The 5,446-nt window shown below is 39.8% G+C and overlaps 1 long non-coding RNA gene across 3 annotated transcripts; it reads right to left on the bottom strand.

The window, feature by feature from the left end:
- Positions 1–868: 868 nt before the first annotated feature.
- LOC119291743 lies at positions 869–4,490 on the bottom strand. 3 transcript variants are annotated; one of them, XR_005142614.1, is made up of 5 exons: positions 4,237–4,490; positions 4,014–4,123; positions 2,134–3,483; positions 1,620–1,805; positions 869–1,303 (listed from the first exon to the last, which is right to left on the bottom strand). It is a non-coding gene; the product is annotated as an uncharacterized LOC119291743 (long non-coding RNA). The 3 variants fall into 3 exon arrangements; XR_005142616.1 differs by having other exon boundaries at positions 1,620–2,231; positions 3,276–3,483; XR_005142613.1 differs by having other exon boundaries at positions 1,620–3,483.
- Positions 4,491–5,446: the final 956 nt, after the last annotated feature.

The following is a 5,446-nucleotide window of genomic DNA, read 5'->3' as shown; positions in this document are numbered from 1 at the left end:
TTTTAGGGCGTTCTAATTACGGATTTTTTAATAAAGCATAGACTAATTGTATAAAATAATCATATCCAAAACATGCATGAACTATGTTTTTTTGATAGCAACCCTGTCACAACGAAGCGCATGGGAAAACCAAAAGGTTAGAACTGATCCAACCTACACTTTGGTTCACATGGTACAAACTTGAAATGTTTTCCATGTAATAGTAGTATTTCTCTTTTCTTTTATCCACTAAGGCACCATCTAACTTTAGCCAGTGTCTATGCTACGGAGTTCTGGACCATTTGACCCTGCAGTAACTCATTTTATAATTGAAAGAGCATGTCCAACTGAGCTACCAAATTATCTTTCTCTCACAAAAGAGAAGTTACCAATTCGTCTGTTCCGTATTCCTCTCACCAAAGATGCAGCTGGAAGGTGATCCAAGTTGGTAATTGAAAAGTGCATGCGGTGATTATAATATATATAGACAATCTAAGATGCAATTTGACAACGGTTAGGACTGATTTTATTGAATTATTAATTAGAGAACGCTTATTATTCTACCACATAACAGGATAATAACCTACTTAAGAAAAGTGCCATGTCATTTTTTTATGGAAGGATGGCTCACATTTGTTCACTTCCCAATAAGCGAAAGTTCCGCATAAAATATAAAGCACATTGATATGTATTTGAAAATATAACTATAACCATGGGGTAAAATAGTATTAGATACTAAATGACAATGATAACCAAAATAACATGGTAATTTTCTTCAATATAGTATTATTAATGAATGAAAAATAAAGTAGCTAGCAATATGTATATGAACCATGTCACACGTACAGCCAAACAACTTAACAAACCTGAGCTTCACATCCGTGTTTTTGTCTTGACTAACACATGGTTTATTGATACATAATCAATCTATGTTTTCCAAGTGGAACCGAAGAAATATGGGAGGCGTTTGGTTCCACGTTTGTATCGTTTTTTATTTTTAGTGTCGGGAAGCTTTGCCTCTGATATTTCCTCCTGAGTCCTGAATATGCGTTTTGTTTGGCTTGGCCGCGAGTGAATGCGTAGTGGAGAGGATCCTGTATCCAGCCGTGATCGGACTTTTTCACGGAAGCGAAGTGAAGCGCTTTATCCGATAGCACCGTAACACAAATCAGAAGGGCTGAACCAAACGACTTCTACTGTCTTCTGAAAGTGTTGTAATCAGAAGCGAGACTTTTCCACCCAAGCAAATGCGTCGATAGTACACAACATACGATACAATCAGTTTGCAATTGATTATCCGATTCGTCCTCATGCATACCCAAACCTACACAGGAAAATCAGGGCAACATACATCAGTTTTCTTTCAGAAAATGGAAAGGCCTAATTACTAAATATATGCAAGAAAATACCATATCAAATGTTTTTTCTACCCTACTCATATCAGGTATATTCGGTAATGTACATTAAAACTTGATCATATCGCAATGTTTCATGGGCACTGTGACTACTGAGACTATTCTGTCCAAAATCAACACTTGGTCACCATTAACTTCTAGTTTTTCAACCTTATTAAATCAAAGTAACACATGGGGCGCTATACACAATACTTCTAGATCTGAGAGGAGTAGGTAAGTGATTACCTTATCTGATGTCGGAGGGACTCGTATCAGATCCTAGAAGAGGACTCCACAAAAGTTGATGCTGACGGCTCCATGAAATTGGCGTCCGCTGCTGCATAAGTTCTTAACATGCACACCATGGAGAGACGATGGAGAGGAAGAGACGGCTGGTCAACCTTCCACATTCCTAATAGCAATCGGAGGGGCCTGCCTTCATCATGGTTAGATCTGACGATAAAAATATTGAACCCAACCTGTGCCCTCTTAGAATTGACGTGAGAGGCACGAAACATATATATAACATTGTGATTTTGATTTTAAAAAAACCTGCTCATAAGAAATGGTGCATTTAGGAATTTATTGAATAAAAAATTACAACTAAACAACAAAGGACTCAAAGGCGAAGTAGCTAATTCAACTCTTACAATTGACTTGACCCATTCCAAATGCATTGGAATTGAATATTATGATAAAAATGTGTTCTAAATAAAACTGCATCTGAATCTCAAAATCGTAGTATGAGCATAAAACATACCTCGATAGTTCTTTTTTCGTGCTCTGTCGCATGACCTCGAAGTATTTAATAGCGCCATCCAATGTAGCGTTATACTGTGCACTGTGCAGAACATTGAACTGAAATGTGAAAAGTAAAGGAATGCTCAATGATGCCACTGTACATAGCAGATATTATGAAATAATAATGAAAATGGACATATTTATCAAGAAGCAAAAGAACGTCATGCAATCAGTAAGAATATAGAGTACATGGATTCGGGGGATTAGTTAATATGCTAGTTTAATAAAGTAGATACATATAATCATTTATGAGCACTTGTCCTTGCTTTAAATGTGAAATACTGAGACATCATCTTTTGACTGTTGCGGCAGGCCTGCTTCATATAAACCCATCTCTTCTTTATCTTCTTACTTTAGGAAAATACCATTAATAAGATGAAAGTGATAATTCTGTCTATGTCTCCGGAGTGGCAAATTTTCCAACGAAGACATAATGCTGTGTTTTTGTTACCTAAACCATATTGCATATATTTTCTGATACTATCATAAGAATTATAAGCCATAGTGTCAATGTGTTTTCTTCTTCTTCTAAACCAAATTGCATCCTCTGCCCTGTGTGCAGCTTACAGATAAAAGCAGGTATAATTATTTTATCTAAAAATAATGCTGCTAAAAGCACATCTCTGGTAAATGCTCCCTTCCTCTACTCCACCCTGAAGTATGGATGTTGATGGATACAGAGTTGCACACCTCTGCATATAAACTTTAGCATCTCATTTGCAACATAAATTTATCCCCTTTGCTAGACCTGGCTACAGTGACAGCATGGAAAGGGTAGGATTCTCTATAGGAGGATGTAATCTCAGACTGAAATCATCTAGCTCCTCATGAAAAAGACGACGGACGCGTCACAATAGCGACCCGAGGAGCAAAAGAAGGAGACATAGGCGGCAAGGAGAAGAGGAGGATGCAGGGGAGACTCTTGCCGAGGGTTTGGACTGAAGGCGGCAGGAGATATTCTTGGGTTAGGACTCTATAGACGCTAGAGACGTGGAGCTAATAAGAAAGATAAATAAGGTTAAGGTGGAAATCGATGGCCGGTCAGATTAGTAACGCACAACAAATAATCAGTAAGTTTAAGGTTTAGATCTGAACCGTAACATTGCTTAGGCTTGACTTTCAGATTTGTAAAAATCAAACACTATGTCATATCAAGCAGCTTTGAAGCTGCACTACTGATCACATCCTCAAGTGGTCCTCAAAAATCGTGAGTGGACATCTCCGCTCATAGTCATAGGTGCAGTAGTATTTCTTCAGTGAATTAACATGCTTTTGCCAAAAGATGCTAATCATCCATGTGACCATACCCCTGCAGCATAAACGGATGAAGCATCAATCAATAATAAGTACTTGGACGGGGAATGAATTACTCCTTCCGGGAATTAGCAGTTTCACACAGACATTTTCTTGGCAAAAAGTTTAAGCTCACATTCTGCATATTAAATTGTAGTACACTGGGCAACAGAGAACAATTCATTGTGTATTATTCATCACCTAAACATTTTTTCAAAGCTAACTGAACCACAAACTATAACAGAATTATATTGTCCTCTTCCAAATTCAATCCAATCGACAACTCTCGACTGTTAGTCATAATTGAAGCAGCTGGTAACAAACAAACTAAACCATCATGATTTGAAAAAACAGAACTATGTAAATGACCATTGCAAAGCCAAATGATAGTAGTATTGACCTATTTCCTTGGCAAACCCAAGTTCGTGTGTGCGGGAGAGGATATACTGCCCACTAACATGGCAATCTAATGGCACTCCACCAAGCACACCCACGAATCCATTCCACCCAAGTTCCATGAAAGAACTTCTGAGAAGGAAAAATTACCTTGCTGGGTAGCCGACTCAAAACACCCGAATTTGCTAAGAGCAGCGCGATCTTCTCCATGTACTTCCGCGCCACGGTGGTCCAATGTGTGAAGGGGCACAACAGGAACACTGTAGGAGAGGAGAGCGCCATGTGTGGCAGTAACTGCGGACATGATGTTCGATGGGGAGAGGAAGAATAGGAGGTGGGCACAGATCAAAAAATAGGTGACAGTCCGCCTTACCTGTGTTCCCTCGACCAGCCACATCGCCACCACGCGACCGGAAGCACAGTCGCCACCCAGTATTGGTCAAAGACAGAAGACCAAGGAGAGAGATGGTTCATGATGGCGGTGGGATGCGGCAGAGGGTTGATGCGGCGGGAGCGACGACGGATGGGGCAGGCGGCGACGGCGTTGGCTGTTGAGCAGGGCGGCGGCGCAATCCATGGCGTGATGTGTGGGATGGTTGGGGTCAGGAGGTTAGGGATAAGGATGACGGCTTCTATTTCTACAGCCGTGAAGGACTATGGGCCTTAATTTAGAATTTTTTCTACCGGAACTAAGCACATAATTAAGCAATAAATTGTGGGTTAATCTCCACTGTAATAAATTTGGTCCCACGGGATGAACGGTCAGTAAATTCTAATTAATGTGGTAATTCTTAGGGAGTCTTTGTGGGTTAATCTCCACCGTAATAATTCAGTCCCATAGGATGAACGGTCAGTAAATTCTAATTAATGTGGTAATTCTTAGGGAGTCTGTAATTAGTATAGGTATAGACTTGGGACCAACTAAATTTGACATGCAAGCTTAAGAACAGGGTCACCTTAACAGCAAGAATTTGCAATAAATAAAGCACTAGAATAAAAACTAATTGGACCATTGGAGGAGTCACATACCAAGAAATAATCCCCCAAAGCAGTTTTGTGAATGGAGCTTTGAGCAAGGAGATCGAAAATGGCAGCAAAATGAGCTAGAACTCGCGCTTGAGCTGGTTGGTGATTTTTTTTGGAAGGAAGAAGAAAAGCATGGGTGCAGGAATAAGTGGAGGAGGGCCACTCGGGGCCCACGAGGCAGGGGGCGTACCCTGGACCCTCGTGGCCAGGTAAAGGTTCCCTCTGGTGTGTTCTCAGCGCCAGATATTCTCAAATATTCCAGAAAAAATCATATTAAATTTGCAAGGCATTTGAAGAACTTCTATTTTCGGGATATTTTTTATTGCATGGATAATTCAGAAAACAAACATAATATACTATTTTTACTTTATTTATTCTAAATAACGTGAAGTAAAAGAAGGGAACAGAGAGTTGTGTCTTCTAATTTCATCCATCTCATGCTCATCAAAAGGAATCCACTAACAAGGTTGATCAAGTCTGGTTTAACAAACTCATTCCGAATCGCATGAAACCGGTGAAATTTCGAAATGACACTAGGTTACCTCAACGGGGATATG

This window comes from Triticum dicoccoides, chromosome 4B, assembly GCF_002162155.2.
Source record: "Triticum dicoccoides isolate Atlit2015 ecotype Zavitan chromosome 4B, WEW_v2.0, whole genome shotgun sequence".
Taxonomy (NCBI): Eukaryota; Viridiplantae; Streptophyta; class Magnoliopsida; order Poales; family Poaceae; genus Triticum; species Triticum dicoccoides.
Note: the sequence above shows the minus strand (reverse complement) of the source record. Positions and strands in the feature narration are given on the sequence as shown.